The sequence below is a fragment of the Salvelinus sp. IW2-2015 genome, linkage group LG11, assembly GCF_002910315.2.
Source record: "Salvelinus sp. IW2-2015 linkage group LG11, ASM291031v2, whole genome shotgun sequence".
NCBI classification, from domain to species: domain Eukaryota; kingdom Metazoa; phylum Chordata; class Actinopteri; order Salmoniformes; family Salmonidae; genus Salvelinus; species Salvelinus sp. IW2-2015.
This window is the reverse complement of record NC_036851.1, coordinates 30,032,263-30,057,698: the sequence shown is the minus strand read 5'-3', so window position 1 is coordinate 30,057,698 and position 25,436 is coordinate 30,032,263. Positions and strand designations below refer to the sequence as shown.

The window sequence follows — 25,436 nt, the reverse complement described above, 5'->3', positions numbered from 1 at the left end:
CTGTTTGTGTGTATGATTTAGGAGTCTACAATTGCACATTCACATATCAGCTTAGATATGCCCAGGTATTTTTTACATTGAAATACATGCATACATTTTTCACATTAATAAATCTCAGCATCTCCTCTCTCTCCGTCTTCCTACTGCTCATGTATTTTTTCCTCTCTTACTTCCTTCCCCTTCCCCTCGTGTGCAGTAGGTTGTGGGACAGGGAGGGAGGGAGGTCTACAGTATTGAGAGCAGGCTGCTGCTGACTCAGCCCAGGCCACTGCATTCATCTATCTGCACTGCAGCACAGTTTTTACCCTCCGTCTTTCCTTCCCTCTCTCATTCAGTGGGCCACTTTATACACACGCATGTGCGCACACGCACGCACACACAGTTCAAACTACTGCACTACACAGCACACCACACTATGCTGTGCTACTTGAGGTGCTATCCTTTTAATACAGATTTGGCCAGTTACTGGTTAGATGCTTGCAGACAAGATCCACCACTGACCTTGCTGTGATTTCAGATGACTAGTCTTTCTGTTTATTACTGTAAATCTACACTGATATTCATTTTAAAGTCTGTGATGAAAACCAAATGAGAAACGTTTTCCTCTCATGTATATACAAACTGTAGTTCATTATTTTCTAGGAAAAAAAGACACCACTATGAAGCATAACTGGAAGGCTGCTTTATTGTTTGGAAATGGATTCGTGCTCAAATGAAGACAATCTTTCACTGATTCTCACTTAGTCCCAAGTGGTTGTGCAACACTGTCCTCTCTCTGACTGTATTAGTGGCAAGAGATAACAATGACACTCAAAAAGCTTTAAGAAAATATTTTTGGCAACAAAAAAACCCCAACAAATAACAGGTCTCAGTCATGCTACAAAATAAAGGCTACATAAATAATTTCATAAATCCACACCAGAATTGAACCCAAGTGTAAAACAGAAGGCAAGCTCTCTCACCAGCTAAATGATCAGTGAACAGAATACAGAGAGAGCACTTGCAATAGATTACTATAAGATGTTAGTTCTGTTGATCTAGTCTAGGTGATGTTTTCTCTCCATTTTGATTCACTAAACCAATGGGTTTGGATATATCCTTTTTACTGATGTGTTGTAAAGTCTAAAAAGGCAGCTAAAAGGCACATGCCATTAAGAGATATTGCACCAAGAAACAAATAGAAATAACAAAAACAATACATCTTGAAATTATCAGATGCATTGTTTAGAAAATAACAATAAATCCAAACTGCACTGGTGTGTTTAGGGGGAACCTGGAGGAAGGTCAGAGCTATAACAAGTAAAAAGCTGTCACACAAGGCGACCTGAGGCTCAGGATACCGGGGCATAATGACCGGCCAGCGCCGGCTTGTCTCAGGGTGGAGAGTGTGTATGTGGGAAGCGGGAAGAGGTGGGAGAAGTTGTGGGCAAGACATCTTCACACATGTACAAAAGGGTGTGCTGGTAGTGCAATCCTCTCACCAATGCAGGCTACACAATCCTCAGCAAGCAGCCATTGTACGCTGTTCCCCAGTACATAGAGATCCTGGGCAGGCCAGAGTTTTGGTCATTCACTGAACATATTGCACACAAAAAATAAATGTGAGTTATTACAGTCTGTTGCACTGCATTCTCCTCAGTACAAGAAGTGGAAGGGAGAGTTGAGGACATATATATATATATTAGAATATATATATTCTGTGTGTGTGTGTGTGTGTATATAGCTCTATATATGTATTGATTTTTATATTGTTTTTTCTTTTTAATATAGATTTTTTATTTACTCCCTTTTTAATGTGAAAAGTGACTCCAAAAATCTACTCCACCTAACACGTGTCAGAGTCTAACAAGTGTGACAAGGGGTGTCAGCTGGAAGCCATTCTATTTACGGTTATTCATATTAGATTAATAGCAGTAGTTTAAGTATTTCTGTATTTACAAAAAACTACACATGCATGCACGCATAAAATAAAATGATATATTACATTATTTATAGTCTCTTAAAAAGTTAATTCTTAACTTTTCAGCAATTTGTGCCGTTTACAACACAGCCTGAACTGTACATAATTTTTTCTCATTTTGTTTTTCAAATTGATGTAAGGTTTTTACATTTTTCTGTTTATACATTTATACATGTATATCCTTGATGGGGATGGAGAAAAATGGACAGCAGTTGCTTTTATGCTTATCATTCAGAGTTTTATTTGGTTCAACTTAACACCCACACTGATTTTGGAGATCTCATGCAGCAACTAGACCATAGAACTTGAGAAGGGGATTGGGGATTTATTCATAAACAGGAAGGTAGTGACATCACTGCACAACAGGAAGTGCAAAAGCTTGGGTGTCTTCTTAACGTGTTACGGCTCACTGTACCTTTACAATGCATCAAGTGCTCTGTTCATTATTTGGTATTTGTTACGAGATATACTTGCTAGGTAAGTGGAGTAAATGGCTGATGGTTTTGGAGCACATTTTTCTCAAATATAGAATTATGGGGCCTGCTCTCTAGTGCTCACATACCTGTTTTGCCTCATAGAATTGAGTGTTCTGCTCAAACTAACATATCCATTTTCCCTTTCATGACATCTCCTCACATTGTTTCTTAAGTACCTATGACTGATATTGGGGTGAGCAGTATTATTGTTATTGTTGTATTTTATTCAGACCTAACCTAAATCCATAGCTACACAACCACTAATATAATTTACTATTGATACAAACGCTGCCCTTACAAGCGAGCGAAATGTTGCTTTTTCACTGAGATGCTTCTAGCCCTATATTTCTAAATGTCTTTTACAGGAAGCTCTAAAGTGGCCCCTGATAGACTGGCTGCCCTAGCTATTGCCAGCCGAGACCATTGTCCAATTGGGTGGCATAACATCACACAAAATCATAGGAAAAAGTGTTTCATAAATACTCTCATCACATTCACTTGCATTTAGTTGCAGAGCTCATTATAATACATCTGTAATATCTCCTGAGATAAAGGGGTGAACTCTTCAAGCATTGCGTACAGTTCTAGGATCTCTGTCTAACAATGACAGCAAAAAACAGAATAGGCAGCAGGGGGTACTGTTCACCCACTCCCATTCCAAGGGGTGATGATGAGCAACAAGGCTTCTCCACATAAACAGAAATAGGTGTTTCTCTAATCTCCTAGCACAAGATTAACTCTCAACCACATTAAAGAAATGGCTGAAAATACATGTTAAAATGATACAGACTAGATAACCATAACAACATGTACAAATGAATCAGCACATGATAAGGAAATAAAACAGTTATTGGAAACAGAAATACAACATTCTTTCTACACTTAAACCTTGTAGAACAGTCTAAATTGTCCTTAGAGAAAAAACAGAAATGGAAACCACCTTGCTACATCAATTCCCTGCACACTTAGACACTCCCACAATGCCCTCATCCAACACAAAAACAAAGGCAGATGGCATGGTCGATTAGGTATGTGATATTGCTGCATTCAAATAATATATAAGCTTTTTAAGATTTAAAACGATCCATCAAATCCACTCAATAATACATACACACAGACATCCATTCCCTTCTCTTCTGCATCCCATAGCAGCAATAACATTTTCTATTTCTCCTCATACAATCCACAATGTTGGTATTCATTCCACACAAGGTTTATCATCATAATACCAATGATTTACTTCTAACGTTGAATTTTTGACAGTGGACAACCTCAAACCTATGGTCGAGCCACTGTTGTGGTCTGAGTATTAGTGTCTTGTGGACTATGATTATTCATGCAAGATTTCTGATCAAAACATGCCATCATGCAAGTCATTTCTATGCATTGAACAAGCACAATTATTTATGTATTTGTTTGGAAATATGACTGAGTAAATGTAAGCCCTTGGCCCAAGGTGACTCCCTAATCAACAGCCCCTTAACAAATTGGTGTGAAAGCCCATGTAGTAAAAGCCTTTTGATGTGGGTATAACAAAGATAGAAGGTGAGGAAGAGTTATATGACATGGGAAAATTGTAGATTTTTTTTTTGTAACCTTTTTTTGCCGCTCAAATTGTGGAGATACTATATTCAGCATTAACAACCCAAATGGAAAACCCTTACTTTAGGCTACTATGGGTTTTTGTCTTTCTCTCCTCAGCTGTTCTTCTGTTTGTTCATATAGACTGATAATGTACATAAATGTGCTCCATGAATGACTAAATTCAATGATACAGAGTCCCTTCTGACTGCTTTTCGAAGGTGATTCTTCAAGTCGAGCAGTATTTCCATGTTTTTCCTGCATAGCTCTGTATTTCCATGGGAATCCATTGCTGACGGGAATCCCAAACATCCCAAATCAGCGTTTCTCATTCATTCCTCTTAGTGAAAAGTTATGTTCCTTATGTGTAATCCACCAGTCAGGGAACTGCCCATTTCTTTCATATTTTGTCTGTTTTTCATTCCATTTTGTTAAGATCAGTAGTCTAGATGCAACAATGTCACACAGTACGCTGATTATGTTTGGTTTAAATCAAGTTCAAGTCTCTTTAAGCTGTAAGAGACGGAGCTGCTTCACTGCATCGATAGTATGAAGTCTTTAAACAAAATTATTAATATTATTATTTTTCTTTCTTGCAAATGAAATAATCTGTACATCTGTGTGGGTTAGATGGTTTCCTCTCGCTTTGCTTGAAGTTACATTATTATAATTATTATTGTTATGACTGTTATTATTATTCCAATACTCTAACACTTAGATTCCCTGACGGATTTTTGGTTTCTGCCCTTCTCCTTCCTCCCTGCTTTTCCTTCGTTCTCATCCTGTTTTTCCTTGTCAGGTTTGGTTACACTGTCATAGGAGGGGAGAGAGGCAGTGGAGGGCGTACCCTCCTTCTTTTCCTTTTCCGGATTCGTCCCACCATTCTTTACATTATTGTTATTGGCCGGTCTGCGCTTGCATTTGAAGCCACGTCTAGCCAGGTAGTTTCGGTAGGCCTGCTGGATGATTTTGGCCGACACGTCCTCCTGCTTGCGCCTCAGAGTAGTGGTAATGGGCTCATAAGACACTTTGGACGGGTTCGCCGCAATAAAGCGCTGTTCCATTTGATCCCTCAGCATGTCCAGCTCTCCGGTATCGCCTAGTACCCGCTTGGTGAATGCAAACAGAATGTCGAGGCAGTGTATCCGGTCCCCGCTCACCATGGGCAAGTCCATGGAGATCAGCTCTATGGTGTTGGGCTTTGGAACACGGAGCGGGTGCTCGAGGTAGTCTGCAAAGTCACCAAGCTTGCCATAGGTGATGAACTGCGAGGCGTCTGGGTCGAACTTCTCCCATATTTCGTAGAAGGTCGTGAAGTCGTCTTCGCTGAGCGGGTCGGCACTCTCTTCAGTCGCAACGCCGAAGTTCTCAAGGATYATGGCAATGTACATGTTGACCACYATTAGGAAGGAGACGATAATYTACATGACYAAYAAGAAAATCCCWACCGAGGGYTTGCCGCAGTCGCCRGTATTRGGTGCACCTGGGTTCTCCAGTTGTGGGTCACAGTCTGGGGGGTAGTTGAGYATGGGTAACAACAAACCGTCCCAGCCGGCAGARGTYGTGATCATAAACAGGCAGATCATGCTGTTGCCAAATGTCTCAAAGTTGTACATGTCGTCGATTCCTGCCCCATGCTTGACATAGCCAAAGTTAGACCCAAAAATAGAGAAGATGAACATAACCAGGAAGAGCAACAACCCGATGTTGAACAGAGCAGGAAGGGACACATCAGGGCAAACAGTAGAGTCCGAATGCCCTTGCCCCTTTGATCAGACGCAGGATTCTGCCGATTCGAGCCAGTCGGATCACCCTGAAGAGGGTTGGAGAGACAAAGTACTTCTCAATGATGTCTGCGAGGAACATGCCTGGATAGAGAAGCAGACAGAAGAGGATAGGGAGAAATGTATTATTGCTGGTATGTTCTGCAATCCTTTTAGTATGTTTCCTTAAATCCATAACACGTCATATAGATATTTAAAAATAATACAAACTGTCCTGTGACTTTGGCCACTAGGGGGAGATGTTAACATATGATCTCACTTTCCAAGCCTTAAATTTCATAATTATGAGATATTTCTACACAGATTATTTTTGATAGAAAATAGAGCAATCCATTTCTAATAATTAAAACAGCAACTCAAGTTCTAGGACTCAAATACCAGGCATGGATGACAATAGGGTTAGGGTTATTGCTGAAGAGGGCATTGCTGAAGAGCCCCCGCGATATGCAACTGTTCAGGGAAGTCAGGAACCAATACACGCAGTCAGTCAGGAAAGCAAAGGCCAGCTTTTTCAAGCAGAAATTTGCATCCTGCAGCTCTAACTCCAAAAAGTTCTGGATACTGTAAAGTCCATGGAGACAAGAGCACCTCCTCCCAGCTGCCCACTGCACTGAGGCTAGGTAACACGGTCACCACCGATAAATCCGTGATAATCGAAGACTTCAACAAGCATTTCTCAATGGCTGGCCATGCCTTCCTCATGGCGACTCCAACCTCGGCCAACAGCCCCCCCCCCCGCTGCTACTCGCCCAAGCCTCCCCAGCTTCTCCTTTACCCAAATCCAGATAGCAGATGTTCTGAAAGAGCTGGAAAACCTGGACCCATACAAATCAGCTGGCTTGACAATCTGGACCCCTATTTCTGAAACTTCGCCGCCGCCATTGTCGCACCCCCTATTACCAGCCTGTTCAACCTCTCCTTCGTATCATCTGAGATCCCCAAGGATTGGAAAGCTGCCGCGGTCATCCCCTCTTCAAAGGGAGACACCCTGGACCCAAACTGTTACAGACCTATATCCATCCTGCCCTGCCTATCAAGGTCTTCGAAAGCCAAGTCAACAAACAGATCACTGACCATCTCGAATCCCACCGTACCTTCTCCGCTGTGCAATCCGGTTTCCGAGCCGGTCACGGGTGCACCTCAGCCACGCTCAAGGTACTAAACGACATCATAACCGCCATCGATAAAAGACATTACTGTGCAGCCGTCTTCATCGACCTGGCCAAGGCTTCGACTCTGTCAATCACAATATTCTTATCGGCAGACTCAGTAGCCTCGGTTTTTCTAATGACTGCCTTGCCTGGTTCACCAACTACTTTGCAGACAGAGTTCAGTGTGTCAAATCGGAGGCATGTTGTCCGGTCCTCTGGCATCTCTATGGGGGTACCACAGGGTTCAATTCTCGGGCCGACTCTTTTCTCTGTATACATCAATGATGTTGCTCTTGCTGCGGGCGATTCCCTGATCCACCTCTACGCAGACGACACCATTCTATATACTTCCGGCCCTTCCTTGGACACTGTGCTATCTAACCTCCAAACGAGCTTCAATGCCACAACACTCCTTCCGTGGCCTCCAACTGCTCTTAAACGCTAGTAAAACCAAATGCATGCTTTTCAACCGTTCGCTGCCTGCACCCGCACGCCCGACTAGCATCACCACCCTGGACGGCTCCGACCTAGAAATGTGGACACTATAAGTACCTAGGTGTCTGGCTAGACTGCAAACTCTCCTTCCAGACTCATATCAAACATCTCCAATCCAAAATCAAATCAAGAATCGGCTTTCTATTCCGCAACAAAGCCTCCTTCACTCACGCCGCCAAACTTACCGATAAAACTGACTATCCTACCGATCCTCGACTTCGGCGATGTCATCTACAAAATAGCTTCCAACACTCTACTCAGCAAACTGGATGCAGTTTATCACAGTGCCATTCGTTTTGTTACTAAAGCACCTTATACGACCACCACTGCGACCTGTATGCCCTAGTCGGCTGGCCCTCGCTACATGTTCGTCGTCAGACCCACTGGCTCCAGGTCATCTACAAGGCTATGCTAGGTAAAGTGCCGCCTTATCTCAGTTCACTGGTCACGATGGCTACACCAGCACGCGCTCCAGCAGGTGTATCTCACTGATCATCCCTAAAGCTAAAACCTCATTTGGACCTTTCCTTCCAGTTCTCTGCTGCCTGCGACTGGAACGAATTGCAAAATCTCTGAAGTTGGAGACTTTTATCTCCCTCAACAACTTTAAAAATCTGCTATCCGAGCAGCTAACCGATCGCTGCAGCTGTACATAGTCCATCTGTAAACTACCCACCCAATTTACCTACCTCACCCCCATACTGCTTTTATTTATTTACTTTTCTGCTCTTTTGCACACCAGTATCTCTTCTTGCACATGATCATCTGATGATTTATCACTCCAGTGTTAATCTGCTAAATTGTAATTATTCGATTATTGCCTACCTCATGCCTTTTGCACACATTGTATATAGATTCTCTTTTTCTACCATGTTATTTACTTGTTTATTGTTTACTCCATGTGTAACTCTGTGTTGTCTGTTCACACTGCTATGCTTTATCTTGGCCAGGTCGCAGTTGCCAATGAGAACTTGTTCTCAACTAGCCTACCTGGTTAAATAAAGGTGAAATAAAAATAAAAAAATAAAAAAATAGGCAAACTGCATGTAGGAGGAAAGGAGGAAATCACTACTGACCAACAATGAGAGAATGACCACACCACGTCAAAGATGTTCCACCCAATGGTGAAGTAGTAGTGGCGAAGGGCAAAGAGCTTTAACACAAACTCGGTAGTAAAAGCAACGATGAAGACGAAGTTGACCCAGTAGAGAATAATGTCGGTTTCTTCTGACTGATCGTCCGTCTCCACCATCATGGTCACCATGTTGAGGCAGATCAACATCATAATAGATATATCAAAGACCTGCTGCGTTACGAAGTCAAATACCAGCCCTGAAAGTTATTCTGAGAGAAAAGAGAAAACATTATGGAGCAAAGATAAAGAGAGTTAGTAGATTTAACGAATCAAAGCAAGGCACATTTGTTAGGGTACATTCTGGAAGGTCTGTTGGTTAGTAAAGTTTAGTTTACATGTCTTTTGAATGTTACCTAATTAGAACTCCTAATTTACCCCTCCCCAAAGCAGCCCTTAGGCTAAAGGAACCATAGGAAGAGACTCACCAGTGGTCTCGGAATAGGTTTTGTGTTTTTTGAGCCAAGTTTTTTCATGGCAGTGTGGTATTTCTTCTGCTCTTCTGTCATGAATATATCCTGACCTCCAAAGTAAAGGAGACAAGAAAACATCTAGTTACAACCTTGTTGAGCCAAAGAATGTGGGAACCTCTTCTTAACCTAGTTTTATCTTATCAACAGGTCCATGGAATAAGGAAAATATGGTCTTATCTTTTTCTTTTGCTGGTTAAAGTTGTCAATGATGACACCAATGAAGAGATTGAGGGTAAAGAAAGAGCCAAAGATGATGAAGGCAACAAAGTAGATATACATGTAGATGTTGTCTTCATAGATCGGCTGATCCTCCACCTACAGAGAGCAGGAAAAACACATTCAAGCTCCAAATTGTCCCTCATTACATTGCAAGTTGTGGGTTCAAAAGCCCTTTTCGCTACAAGTTAGTACAAAAGCCCTTTTCGCTACAAGTTAGTATTGGTAGGTTCTTCTGGAACATGTTACATCTGTTCACAAAATACCAACCAACGAACAAAAGGGAGACAAATCTCATACAAGTGACAGGCATACCTTCCGAGAATCAATGGCGGCATACATTATGTCCATCCAGCCTTTAAACGTGGCCTGTGAGAGAGGGGATATATAAAGTAATGTGAGAAAACATGGAAAAGAAACATGAGGAAGAAGAATGAAGGTAAAGCAGAAAGAGAGGAAAATTAGAATGAGGTGTTGAAGAGGAAGGAGGAAAATTACAAGATGAAGGAGATAAAGGTACAGTAAGAAGCCATTGATTGAAAAATATGAGAATTGAATCCTGCAGTCTAAGTACTGTTCAATGTCCAATCAACTTTGACCTCCACTGTGGGAGGGCCAAATTAGTTAAAAGTCAAAACATTGATAGGAAAGACCTTGAACTCACCACTTGTAGAAGTGCCAGGTATCCTGCAGCCACATTGTCAAAGTTAATTTTGACATTCTTCCACCTGACCTCACTGTAATTTGCGTTGATTAGTGCAAAGCACTCAGTCTTGTTGTTGACGACGTCGGGTTTAAAGTTTTCCTCTGAGGTCTCGTTGAAGCAGTAGTAATACTTCCCTGCAAACAGGTTGACCCCCATGATACTGAAGATGAGCCAGAAGATGAGGCACACCAGCAGCACGTTCATGATGGAGGGGATGGCTCCAACCAAGGCATTCACCACCACCTACACATGTAACCAAGGAAACAGGAGCAGCATGAGATACAACTCACACATATATACAAAAATAAACCCACTCCCTCTCAGAGATAAAGGTCATATACCTTATGTGATTTGCACATCAGTTTGGTTTATCTTGACTATGACTTATATGTTGCTATTACTATTATATGCAACTGACGTCACCAATGATGTATACTGGTGTTAAAATGAGCCTGTGTTTAGAGCGTTGGACCAGTAACCGAAAGGTTGCTGGTTTGAATACCTGAGTTGACAAGGTGAAAAATCTGTCGATGCGCCCTTGAGCAAGGCTCTAATTTGTGCCAGAGTCACTGTACTATGGGTGACCCTATAAAACAACACATTTCACTGCATCTATCTCGTGTAAGTGACAATAAAAAAAATGGGTGAAGTACAGTGAATAGTTTGAGATCCCATTTTTGGTGTACCTATTTGAAACCTTTAATGAGTACACTCTTAGGTGCCTGGATAGGTTGTGGCGGTGTCAGCAGCAGCACACGGTGTAATGCTCTGACGATGTACATTGGATGTTTTAATGCAGGACACCCAGCAGCTCTCAGACAGCTAAGCTGAGCCTGGCATGCACAGTCATACAGGCACATGTACAGAGCCATGTTCCCAACTTGACAAGACAATCAGAACTGAGATGAGAGGACTTTGCTGAAGGTTTCCCTCGGAATGTGTTGTGGTTATGGCAAACGACCTCAACTAAACACACACCTAGTTACCGCACGGCAAGCGATAATGGCTACCCAGAATATTTGCATTGCTGCCCACCCCCCCCCCCGGAACGCTGCTGCTACTCTGTTATTATCTATGCATAGTCACCTTAATGACTCTACCTACATGTACATATTACCTCAATTACCTCGACACCGGTGCCCCCGCACATTGACTCTGTACCGGTACCCCCTGTATATAGCCCCGCTATTGTTATTTACTGCTGCTCTTTAATCATGTGTTATTCTTATCTCTTACTTTCTTTTAGGTATTTTCTTAAAACTGCATTGTTGGTTAAGGGCTAGTAAGTAAGCATTTCACTATAAGGTGAATGTGACAAATACAATTTGATTTGATGAGTAGACTAGGGAGCTAACCTCACTAAATGGACATCATAATGATGTGAAGATGTACCTGGTTCCCTCTTCATAACTAGGCTGACTAAATTCTGTGAAGATGTTATGAGTTTACCTTATCAATATTTTAAAAAACAACGCCTACTACCGGCAAATGGTTGTTGATTTTCTGTTATTGTCAACTGCTGTTGTCAAGAAGAGAAACATGGCTTTCTGGCATGTGTGCATTGCTTGCATGTAAATATTTCAGGCATTATCAGTCAAATAACAGCACAATAATCCTGTATTATGGAGGTTGAGGGCTCTATTCAAACTGTATCGCTGAAGCTTTACAGATTGCAAGACAGATCATTTAAAGGTATTTTCCGAGTAAGCTGACATACTGTGAATGCAGTCTCCTCTAACACAGGAACATAGCCTTTAAAGTGCAAATCACGCTGTAACGCGGGTTCAGCGATACAGACATAATAAATATATTTTGCAACATAATGCTATAGCCAGATGAAGTCCAGACAGAAACACTAATTCTGGTGCTTGATATACAGTACTTCACCAATCTCTGGTGACATGACATAACTAGGGATGTGGGGAGAACAGTAGACAGATCTGAATTGTACATATGGGAGGAATTACAAGTCGGAGAGGAGACAAGACCAACATTTTCAAGAATAACAACCAGTGGTAAAATCCTTCACAGGAAATTGACAGATGATACTACCTGAAACTTAAAACCAATAAGAGACTATGGTATATTAAACTGTGAGAAATGCTACTATGCGTCTCACTTGGTGTAGGCGTCACGTGCCAAAGCTTCAACAAATAAGCCCTGCCCAATGGCTCAGCTTACACGTTCTGTTTTCTATAATGGTGCTTACTGGAAACTGGTACCAGCAAACATGACCACATTGGCACGATGTGGGCTCTATGCAGGCTAAGCTATTGGCCCCCTGTACTGCCCAAACTGAGCCAATGTGCTTTTGCTCATCGGCTCCACATTGGCCCCAGGGCAGGTATTTATTCAAATGTAACTTATTTACTTAAAGATGCACTATGCAGAATCACGCCGCCATTTCCTGGTTGCTAAAATTCTAATAGTTAGCCTAACTTCAGTTTATGTGACAAAACAAGCAGTTATTGTATAGACAGTCATTGTACCATCTAAACTGCTGTGAACTATATTTTCCATAACCAAATATATTGTATATTCAGCTGATGTACAAAACCGAAAGTTCAGAACGGGAAGCATAGAAATAGCACACATAGAACATATCTACCTCTTCTTAGACTTGCTTTCAACAGGAATTAAAGATCTATAACTCACATCTCTCAGTAAATTTGGTCGGGTCGCCTGAAGTTAGAATTTGTAGCTTTAAATAAATAGTATAATATTCCAACCTTAAAGGTATTTAGCAAATGTGTTACATTGTAGACAACCAAGTTGTTACTATCATACATATATTTTTTACAAGAGAAACTGTTAAGTTTCTTATATGCCACATGCACTTATTTAAATTTTTTGAAACACTTCTTCATTGGCAGTGTACAAGTCAATACTTTTTTTGGGCATCACACAATGCAATCCTTAAACTGGAATGACACTCAGTAATGGTTGCACAAAAATAACTGTGTGCACACCACACCCACAAATATTTGAATGAGCCCCCGCCTCTACGTTATGAAGTAGCTGGTGTGGGCTAGACCATGCTGGGCTTGGTGTGGGCTGGCCGGTGCTGGGCTTGGTGTGGGCTGGCCCGTGCTGGGCTTGGTGTGGGAATGCCCATGCTGGGCTAACCCACATTGGGTTGGTGTGGGATTTGTTGTGTGCAAGCCTGTGTTGGGATTGGTGTTGGCTAGCCTGTGTTGAGCTGGTGATGGCTGGCCTGTGTTGAGCTGGTGATGGCTAGCCCATTTCGGCAAAGATGGTTCAGTATGAAGATGCCCAGAAACAGCTTCTCCAATAGAAATTCCCTAGCTAAACTCATGCACAGAAACAGTTTGGCACATGCACCAAACTGACCATGTGCAGGCCATCAAATCAAAGGCACTCCTTTGAAATAAAGTTATTTTTGACCAACATTTTAATGTGTCAGTTTGTCACTTCTATTAGGATGTTCAGCTACTTTAATACGTTTTTTAGAAATCAATTAAAAAAAATGGACAACTAAGGATACATTTTTCACTTCTCTCATTGACATCCCAAACCCCGGTCTGGTCGGTCGAGCCTGTGTCGAGAGGCGTTCCCAGAAGTATTGGCCTGTTTGGCCTCTGGGTTAGAAAACTCTAATGTAGGGCTGGTGAGGGATTCGTGTGGGCTAGCCTTTGTTGGGCTGGTGATGGCTAGCCCGGTTTGGGCTGGTGTGGGCTAGCCCGGTTTGGGCTGGTGATGGCTAGCCCGGTTTGGGCTGGTGTGGGCTAGCCCGGTTTGGGCTGGTGTGGGCTAGCCCGGTTTGGGCTGGTGATGGCTAGCCCGGTTTGGGCTGGTGATGGCTAGCCCGGTTTGGGCTGGTGTGGGCTAGCCCATGCCCAACTTGCCCACTGAATACCCACATGGGGCCAATGGGGTCATGTTTGCTGGGGTGATTCTCGTAAGTCATGTGTTACATTGGAATGTTTGAGTGAGACGCGTGAAACAGTAGATGAAGGAACAGGGTACAGGAAGGATCTCTTGCTTGAAAGCTCTCGATAGTAGAAGTGAAGGCTCTAAAATAAGTACAATAGATTGCCAGTTTCAGTTAAAAATGACATCTTATTCATATGGGATGAGTGACTTCATTCTCCAGTCTTCTTTCATAAGTTCCACATCTATACTCTGTTTTGACATTGTGATGAGGCAGCGTTGCAACATATTTCCGTTTTAACCAATCAACATTTTAAAATTACAATTAACCTGAAATTGCTTTCAAATGCATACTTTATCCATATTTGAGATAATCATTGATTTCATATCAGCTGCATCATGACTTTCTGAAATGATCTTTTCATGCAAATAGCGTGTCATAGATGAGCATGTGTAGAATTTTGCATGCATTTTCCTTTTGGACAGAATTGTGTTAAATTTCTTATTTTTTTTCTTAAATGCCCCATTTGGCTTTTCTAACATTATTTTTGCTTTCTAGTTCATTATAGCATGCATTGGTTCTGTATCTAATGAATGGACATGCAGATGGACCAGCTGCCTGGTGTTTTAGATCTTACCCTCATCCCTTCAAAACGAGACAGGGCCCTAAGGGGCCTCAAGGCCCTCAATGTCCGTAGTGATTTAACGGGCCCTAGATCGGAGTAGCCCATCGCATTAGCTATAAGAGTGATTATAGACACCTATACACAGAGAGAGAGAGAGAGGAAGAGAGAGGGTCCAAACAGTTAGAATTGGTAACAGAGATAGATGGACCAATTTGCTAGAGAAAATGAATAACACATATCGATATTTATACATATATATGCATTGTTTATATATGTATGCATATGTACCAATATGTACACAAACTGAATGTACACAAACTGAATATAAAGAGAGTAAAGTTTAGCAGCGGTTAAAACCTCTGCAGAATTCAAGGAATAGTAGATGCCCCAATTTTTATCTGGATATTTAGGGAGTCTGTTTTGTTTTAGTTTGTAAGGAAGGTGAAGCTTGAAAAAAGGCTTTACAGTGTACGTGGTTAGAAACATGTGGTTGACAGAAAAAGAGGGGGAAAATAAGGGAAGAGAGAAAAAGAGGTAGCCAAATCAAGCAGGGGACATTTGAGGGGAGATATTATATAAGAACTCAAAGTGACACAGTATACGCACACTATTCAAACAATTCACAAAGTACCAGTTGAGTATAAGAATGGAGAATGGGAGCCAGGAAGGTGAGGGCAGTTGTAGGGACGAGTAGGAGAGAGGACAACCTGTGAAAGGGAGAGTCCCGAGACAAAACCACAAGAACCTTACCCTGGCCTCTCAACCACCAGCCCCCAAGCCTTTTGACTGCAGTTCAACATTCCTTTTAATTTAAAGAGATACACTGTTACAGGTACCTGCGAGAGAAGGTACAGGTTGAATATGCACATGCCTGAGCCATCTCATACTCACATTTCTTTCTATTCTAGACCAAAAATTGTACTCATGAGGGAGCCATAGCCTACATAAGGAGACCCACGGGACCCAAGATGTAGAGTAGTTACAGGACAGAGAGGAGCAAGGAGCCAGAGAGGCAAAGAGACCATGGGACACCACACCTGTTAGAAAACTTGAGCTCACTTCCCCTCTGTCTCTCATGACCACCCATGATAATGTGATACTGGCGGGTGGTGGGGGAACTGTTGGATGGCCTTTGAGAAATGGAACAGTTTCATTCGAAAGGATTTGCAAAAATCATGTCTAAAACATATTTAAAGTCTACCAATGACAAATACTGTACTTTGTCACAGACGTTTTCTCTTCTGGGAACTGTTTACAAAGGCTGTGTTTGAGAATGAGCTGATCTTTCGGTTTCGCTCATTCATGAGAATGTATGTTAAATATATTTGTAAGGTACTGAGTACTACCCATGACACTATGCTCTTCTTTGCCATGGGTTTCTTTTTCTCAAAGAGGAAAACTTCTGTAGATGTTATATTTAAATGATCTCTATCACATATACACACAGCCTTTGTCCATGTCTGTCCCCTGGCTTTTCTAATGGCACGCTAAAGCTTCCACTGTCCTTTAGGCTACTACACTGTCATTGTTCTTTGGGGTGATGGTCACCTTCAGCCTCTGTCGGCTTGACGCCCCCTGTAGGAAAAGGTGGGGAGTGGCCGCCATGCCTCCTTCCTCTGGCTCTGTAAGGTGAAACTGAGGAGAGAGACATGCACCTTCTGAGTAACCCACAATACACAGGCAGGCAGGCAGGCAGGCAGGCAGGCAGGCACACACACACACACACACACACACACACACACACACAGCGGTTAAAACATTGGGCCAGTAACTGAAAGGTCGCTAGTTCGAATCCCCGAGCCGACAAGGCACTTAACTATAATTGCTCCATGGTTGCCGTTGATAATGGCAGACCCTGGCTGTGACCCCACTCTCAGTGGGAGTTGGGACATGCAACAAAAAAAGCTAGAGCTGCACCGGTCAACTGTAAGTGCTGTTATTGTGAAATGGAAACGGGTAGGAGCAACAACATATCAGGCGCGAAGTTGTAGGCCACACAAGCTCATAGAACGGGACCGCTGAGTGATGAAGAGCGTAGCACGTAAAAAATAATCTGTCATCGGTTGCAACACTCACTACCGAGCAGTGGTGTAAAGTACTTTTGTAAAAATACTTTTAAGTACTACTTATGTTGTTTATTGGGGCATCCGTACTTTACGTTTTATATTTTTGACAATTACTTTTACTCTACTACATTCCTAAAGAAAATGATGTGCTTTTTACACCTTACATTTTCCCTGACACACAAAAGTACTCGTTACTTTTAGAATGCTCAAGCTGGACAGAATTATGGCACCTATCAATATAACAATTTGTCATCCCTACTGCCTCTGATCAGGCGGACTCACAAAACACAACTACTGTGTTTGTAAATTATGTCTAAGTGTTGGAGTGAGCCCCTTTATGTCCGTAATTAAAAATAATACAAAAATAGTGCCCTCTAGTTTGCTTATACAAGGAATTTGATGTATAGCATTTACTTTTATTTTGTACTTTTACTCAAGTATGACGATTTAGTACTTTTTCTACCACTGTACTTAAGCACATTTAAAACCAGATACTTTTAGACTTTTACTCAAGTATTATTTTACTGGGTTACTTGGTAACTTTCACAAGTATATCGGACCAAATTATGAAAGACAAGAATTGTGCTTTTGAATTGCGTAAAGTCAGTGTAGAAGAGGTGAAAAAATTATTGTTGTCTATCAACAATGACAAGCCACTGGGGTCTGACAATCTGAAAGGAAAATGACTGAGGATAATAGCAGACGATATTGCCACTCCTATTTGCCACATCTTCAATTTAAGCCTATTAGAGAGCGTGTGCCATCAGGCCTAGAGGGAAGCTAAAGTCATTCCGCTACCCAAGAATAGTAAAGCCCTCTTTACTGGCTCAAATAGTCGAACAATCAGCCTGTTACCAACCCTTAGAAAACTTCTGGAGAAAATGGTGTTTGACCAGATACAATGCTATTTCACAGTAAACAAATTGACAACAGAATTTCAGCACGCTTATTGGGAAAGACACTCAACAATAACAGCACTTACACAAAGCACTTACACAAATGACATTACACAAATCATGAGAAATTTATGATAAAATGATTGTGGGGTCTGTCTTGTTAAGACTTCAATGCAGCTTTTGACATTATCAATCATAGTCTGCTGCTGGAAAAACATATGTGTTGTGGCTTTCCACCCCCTGCTATAATGTGGATAAAGAGTTACTTGTCTAACAGAACACAGAGGGTGTTCTTTAATGGAAGCCTCTCAAATACAATATAGTTAGAATCAGGAGTTCCCCAGGGTGGCTGTTTAGGCCCCTTGCTTTTTTCAATTTTTACTGACGACATGCCACTGACTGAGTAAAGCCAGAGTGTCTATATATGATGATGACTCAACAATATACACGTCAGCTACTACAGCGACTGAAATGACTGCAACACTCAACAAAGAGCTGCAGTTAGTTTCAGAGTGGGTGGCAAGGAATAAGTTAGCCCTAAATATATCTAAAACTAAAAGCATTGTATTTGGAACAAAACACTCACTAAAGCCTAAACCTCAACTAAATCTTGTAATAAATAATGTGGAAATTGAGTAAGTTGAGATGACTTAACTGCTTGGAGTAACCCTAGATTGTAAACTGTCATGGTCAAAACATATTGATGCAGTAGTAGCTAAGATGGGGAGAAGTCTGTCTATAATAAAGCGATGCTCTGCCTTCCTAAGAACACTATCAACAAGGCAGGTCCTACAAGCCCTTGTTTTGTTGCACCTTGACTACTGTTCAGTCGTGTGGTCAGGTGCCACAAAAAAGTACTTAGGAAAATTGCAATTGGCTTAGAACAGGGCAGCACGGCTGGCCCTTGGATGTACACAGAGAGCTAATATTAATAATATGCATGTCAATCTCTCCTGCCTGAAAGTGGAGGAGAGATTGACTTCATCACTACTTGTATTTATGCGAGGTATTGACATGTTGAATGCACCGAGCTGTCTGTCTAAACTACTGGCACACAGCTCGGACACCCATGCATATCCCACAAGACATGTCACAAGAGGTCTCTTCACAGTCCCCAAGTCCAGAACAGACTGTGGGAGGCACACAGTACTACATAGAGCCATGACTACATGGAACTCTATTCCACATCAAGTAACTGATGCAAGCAGTAAAATTAGATTTAATAAAACAGATTAAAAAACACCTTATGGAACAGCAGTGACTGTGAAGCAACACACACATTGGTACAGACACATGCATACACACACACACACGAGATAACATACGCACTATACATACACATGGATTTAGTACTGTAGATATGTGGTAGTGGTGGAGTAGGGGCCTGAGGGCACACAGTGGGTTGTGAAATTTGTGAATGTATTGTAATGTTTTTTATTTTTTTTTAAACTGCCTTAATTTTGCTGGACCCGAGGAAGAGTAGCTGCTGCTTTGGCAGCAGCTAATGGGGATCCATCATAAATACAAATACTTGAGTCATTTTCTGTTAAGGTATCTTTACTTTTACTCAAGTATGACAATTGAGTACTTTTTCCCGCCACTGAGTTCCAAACTGCCTCTGGATGCAACTTCAGCTCAATAACTATTCATCGGGAGCTTCATGAAATGGGTTTCCATGGCTGAGCAGCCGAACACAAGCCTAAGATCACCATGTGCAATGCCAAGCATCGGCTGGAGTGGTGTAAAGCTCGCAGCCATTGGATTCTGGAGCAACGGAAATGCGTTCTCTGGAGTGATGAATCACGTTTCCCCATCTGGCAGTCCGACAGACGAATCTTAGTTTGGCGGATGCCAGGAGAACGCTACCTGCCCCAATACATAGTGCCAACTGTAAAGTTTGGTGGAGGAGGAATAATGGTCTGGGGCTGTTTTTCATGCTTCAGGCAAGGCCTCTTAGTTCCAGTGAAGGGAAATCCTAATGCTACAGCATACAAGGACATTCTATAAAATTCTGTGCTTCCAACTTTATGGCAACAGTTTGGGGAAGGCCCTTTCCTGTTTCAGCATGACAATGCCCCCTTGCACAAAGCAAGGTCCATAGAGAAATGGTTTGTCAAGATCGGTGTGGAAGAACTTGACTGGCCTGTACAGAGCCCTGACCTCAACGAACACCTTTGGGATGAATTGGAACGCCGACTGCGAGCCAGGTCTAATCGTCCAACATCAGTGCCCAACCTCACTAATGCTCTTGTGGCTGAATGGAAGCAAGTCCCCGCAGCAACGTTCCAATATCTTGTGGAAAGCCTTCCCAGAAGATTGGAGGCTGTTACAGCAGCAGCTTGTGTGGCATTGTGATGTGTGAAATGTAAACCTTAAAAATGATATTTTTTGGGGACTGTCCCCATCACTCGCCCTGCCTGTCACCACTCATTCCACCCCTGTATTTGTGTATATGCCCCCATAGGGGAGAGTCAGACAAAGGGGTAAGTTGAGCCACCCTTGTTTCTAGGACACCATACACAAAATGTATAATTTGACCAAATATTTAAACAGAGGTCATCATTCATGGAGTCTGTGAAGGAAGAAAAGTGATAAGCAAGTTAGGTCCAAAAAAACGATTTTCAACAAGTCAAATGAATGTATTGTGTTAGAGGTTTCATGATGCTTGTATCTAAACCAAAGTAAATCATTTTAAGATTGTTCTATACATCAGTTGGGGTCTCTTTAAGCTAGCATGAAAGTGCATCCTTGTAGCTGTGTGGGCTAATATAGTCAAAATGTTTGCCTTGAGGTAAGTTGAGAAAATTGAAATGTTTTCTTCCCAGGCGTAATGCAAGGCGTTATCGCTGGGATATGACGTAACAACAGGGCCTGGCCTATGTTAAAAGTGTTTTAAAAAATGGTTTGTTACATGTTAAGCCAGTGTTAAAAGATGCTTAAACGGATTATAAAAACAAAAAAGCGATTATGATTGTGTTGAATTGTGTTTGGGAAATAAAGAGAGACACGGTTTTAAAAAGTAGGTGGCTTTACTTACCCCACTCTCCTGTGCAGGGTTTTGCTATGCCGGTTAAATGGTCTATGTCAATAGGCAATGATTTGATGTCCTGTTCATAACCTAGAATCTGCGATCAGTGCTCAATGGCCATACTGCAGCATCATCATTTGAGATATTCAAGTCCCTTATTATCAAAGTCGTCTCAGATCAGGAACAAATAGTTACAGCTACAGTATGCTTGAAGGGAAACAGCATCCAACATGGGAGGAGGACACTAAAGCTCATCATCTCTCACAGATAGAGAGAAGACCAAGAGACAACAGATAGCCAAAGAAGAACATGAAGAAGACAAAGCAAGAGAGATAAACATATATTGAAAGAGAGACCAGCACAATAGAAGAGGGGAAAAATCCTAAGAGGGGGCAGGAAGTAACAGAGTCTGTTGGAGAAGTTACTTACATCCACAATGAAGAAGTCCAGCCAACACCAGGCGTTGGTGAAGTACTTGACCCAACCATAGGCCACCCATTTGAGCACCATCTCCAGGATGAAGATATAGGTGAACACGCTGTCGGCGTACTCCAGGATAATCTTGATGGTCTTCCTCTTATTTATGTACACATCCTCAAAGGCCTGGGGGAGGGAACAGAACACCAGCATGTTAACACTGATGTGACTGGACGTCTTGTTTTAGGATTATGCCTCAGTTTTTCCTGGCCATGTAAAAACTCCTGACCCTTTCTATGGTTAAAGGTGTTTTAGCTGGTTTTGACGTTTGCTTTTCCTGTTGAAATATGAATTATCCTAAAATGATATAGTGTTAAAGGTGCAATGGGGAACATGAGCAAATATTATCCTTTCTCGGTCCTCCAAAAAGTGTTACATTGGCTTTTTTATATACAGTATTTTTTTCTCTACAGAAATTTTACTTACTGATTGCGTCTTTAATGTCTTGGGATTCAACTGTGCTAAAGTTGATACTGCCCTACGTCCATGGCAAATTTTGTGAATGTGAATTTAGAATTCTCTCTGATACAACAATTGAATCCTCTCAGAATGTGTGGTGTTTACATAGTGCCCACAGCAGTGAAAGAGGAGGTAGGCTACTGTAGGTGATGGAACAGGCTCTCTCTGTACTGTAGGGTTAATAGTCCCCTCAGACCCACTATCCTATAGGATATATCCCTCTGTCCATTCCTGAACACGTAAGTGTTCTGAATCACTATTTGGCTACAGTCTCCCAGAAAGCTGCAACCTAAGCTGGATTCCTTAAGTTAAAAAGCTGGTGTATTACAGTACTTTGTTGCCCATTAGCAACAGTCGCAGAAGAAAGGAAAAAGTAATGATCTCGCTAAGACTTACACTTTGCAAGAAGGGGGAATAAAATATTTCTTGATTTAATTTTTACATTTCAGTACATTCTGTCAGAACTGATATGGTTTCTGTAAGACAGTACGTAATGGTGTGGTATGAGGTGAACTGTGTGTGTGTGTGTGTTCATACCAACGCCCCGCTACTGAGCAGGATCATGAAGATGATGACGGTCTCAAACCAGTTGTGCTCCACGATCAGGTAGCTTGTCTTCCTCAGGAACCACCAGTGCTTCCCCCAGCCATGGTCGATGGGCAAGTACAAAAACGTATACTTGGCAACACATTCTGGAAGAGAGGGCACACACACACACACACACACACGTAAGTGTGAATAAGTTTAGGGCATGTACACTTAATTGACTATGCACGCACACAAAATGCCCTCATTATGACATACAGACCGGAGATGAGGACAGACACTCACAGACCCACACTTGGCATGGCTTAAATATCAGTTAGCATAAATGAAATGCTAAGTGCTATTGTGGCCAGACTGAAGCCTGTGTCTGTGGGTTCTTAGTTACCATCTGTCCAGCAGGCGTCTGGGTCCAGGAACTCCTCCACAACCTCCACCACCACCACCTCCTCCACGTCAAGCTTGATGTCTATGGTGCTGCCCTCCGAAGAGCTGGTGTCATCAAGCTGAGACAGACAACAGGAGAGATATAGGAGAGGAGGAACCTCAAATTAAATTCCTAACATCACTGAACATTCAGTGGTGTTATGAGCTAGTATGTAGAAAGATACATGGTGGTACCCACTGTACCCACTGGTACCCACTGCCTACAAAAGCATCCACTAGTCACCCGCTCACCCTTTCGGTGGATGCAGTACATCATAGGCATCATGATTTAAAGGCAACGTAACCTAACCAGGAAAAACTCAGTGTCGCAGTTGTAGGTTAGATGTTACATGTTGTCTGCATGTTTAACACATTCTCTTGCATTCCAACCATGGAGTTGTGGGTAACCTTGTCTATTTGCCCCGACATGAGTATTATTAGCAACATTAACTAGCTAGCTAGTCATTAATCTTGGCTGCTGATTGATTACATTAATAGGGCTGGTCACTGATAAATATGCATTTGCAGATTTGACAGTGATGCATGATTTGTTGCTCTTTATGCAAATAGACTACAGCATTAGATCCAGTGATAAAAACTTTTACTCGACGCACAGGACATAAACATATGACACTCAAGAGGGGAATTGATATGATAAACATGTTAATTAAAGGGAGGTGGGGGAAGGATTGCCTTAACATACAGTGGGGAGAACAAGTATTTGATACACTGCCGATTTTGCAGGTTTTCCTACTTACAAAGCATGTAGAGGTCTGTCATTTTTATCATAGGTACACTTCAACTGTGAGAGACGGAATCTAAAACAAAAATCCAGAAAATCACATTGTATGATTTTTAAGTAATTAATTTGCATTTTATTGTATGACATAAGTATTTGATCACCTACCAACCAGTAAGAATTCCGGCTCTCACAGACCTGTTAGTTTTTCTTTAAGAAGCCCTCCTGTTCTCCACTCATTACCTGTATTAACTGCACCTGTTTGAACTCGTTACCTGTATAAAAGACACCTGTCCACACACTCAATCAAACAGACTCCAACCTCTCCACAATGGCCAAGACCAGAGAGCTGTGTAAGGACATCAGGGATAAATTGTAGACCTGTACAAGGCTGGGATGGGCTACAGGACAATAGCCAAGCAGCTTGGTGAGAAGGCAACAACTGTTGGCGCAATTATTAGAAAATGGAAGAAGTTCAAGATGACGGTCAATCACCCTCGGTCTGGGGCTCCATGCAAGATCTCACCTCGTGGGGCATCAATGATCATGAGGAATGTGAGGGATCAGCCCAGAACTACACGGCAGGACCTGGTCAATGACCTGAAGAGAGCTGGGACCACAGTCTCAAAGAAAACCATTAGTAACACACTACGCCGTCATGGATTAAAATCCTGCAGCGCACGCAAGGTCCCCCTGCTCAAGCCAGCGCATGTCCAGGCCCGTCTGAAGTTTGCCAATGACCATCTGGATGATCCAGAGGAGGAATGGGAGAAGGTCATGTGGTCTGATGAGACAAAAATAGAGCTTTTTGCTCTAAACTCCACTCGCCGTGTTTGGAGGAATAGAAGGATGAGTACAACCCCAAGAACACCATCCCAACCGTGAAGCATGGAGGTGGAAACATCATTCTTTGGGGATGCTTTTCTGCAAAGGGGACAGGACGACTGCACCGTATTGAAGGGAGGATGGATGGGGCCATGTATCGTGAGATCTTGACCAACAACCTCCTTCCCTCAGTAAGAGCATTGAAGATGGGTCGTGGCTGGGTCTTCCAGCATGACAACGACCCGAAACACACAGCCAGGGCAACTAAGGAGTGGCTCCGTAAGAAGCATCTCAAGGTCCTGGAGTGGCCTAGCCAGTCTCCAGACCTGAACCCAATAGAAAATCTTTGGAGGGAGCCGAAAGTCCGTATTGCCCAGCGACAGCCCCGAAACCTGAAGGATCTGGAGAAGGTCTGTATGGAGGAGTGGGCCAAAATCCCTGCTGCAGTGTGTGCAAACCTGGTCAAGAACTACAGGAAACGTATGATCTCTGTAATTGCAAACTAAGGTTTCTGTACCAAATATTCAGTTCTGCTTTTCTGATGTATCAAATACTTATGTCATGCAATAAAATGCAAATTAATTAATTAAAAATCATACAATGTGATTTTCTGGATTTTTGTTTTAGATTCCTTCTCTCACAGTTGAAGTGTACCTATGATAAAAATTACAGACCTCTACATGCTTTGTAAGTAGGAAAACCTGCAAAATTGTCAGTGTATCAAATACTTGTTCTCCCCACTGTATATGCCTGGGCTTTTAAATTCATGTCTAATTCATTGTAATGATGCTGGACTGTTGTGTCTGTGAGATACAAACAACCACAATTACCAAAGCATTATTTGATCTGATTACAGAGAAATGGTTATGAGAGAGGATTCAACATATAGGCCTAAAATGTAAATGTATTGAGGCTGATCTCGACCAGCTTAGGTAGAAACGTTTAAACAGACATACAGTATATGCCTGGTCTAGCCAACCTAATAAATCATCTCACAGCTGAACGATAATTTAAGGTGAACCAGGACACACAAGCATTCATGCACATACGCACACCCACAGAGCCAATCGAATTCACAGAAGAATGACGCTGCACTTTAGAATCCTGAATCTTCAGCAGAAGGACTGTGCTCCTCTCTCTCACACACACTCTCTCTCTCTCCATCTTCTCTCTCTAACACAAACAGCCAGACAGATCCCTGATTGGCTGACAGGGGCTCCGTGTCCATCCAAGCGTTGCAGGGCTGGGCTGTCACTGGCTTAGCTGCAAGATAGCCTGCCGTGTGGTTGGTGGAGACAGGGAGCGAAGCAGACTGGGGATCTGGTACAGGTATTGGAGCTGCTGCATGCCTTCCCCCTGCAAACCAGGTCAAGGTGACCCAAGCATCAGAGCTCCCCAACATATCCACATACTGTACAAGTGAGGAGGACCTTTCCCACACGTTCACAGACACAAAGCCGTGTTCGTCTGTCTGACTGTCAGTCTG

The 25,436-nt window shown here is 42.3% G+C and overlaps 1 pseudogene; it reads right to left on the bottom strand.

Annotated features, from left to right (window-relative positions):
- Nucleotides 1-667: 667 nt before the first annotated feature.
- LOC111970145 (sodium channel protein type 8 subunit alpha-like) overlaps nucleotides 668-25,436 on the bottom strand; it is a 98,477-nt pseudogene continuing 73,708 nt past the window's right edge.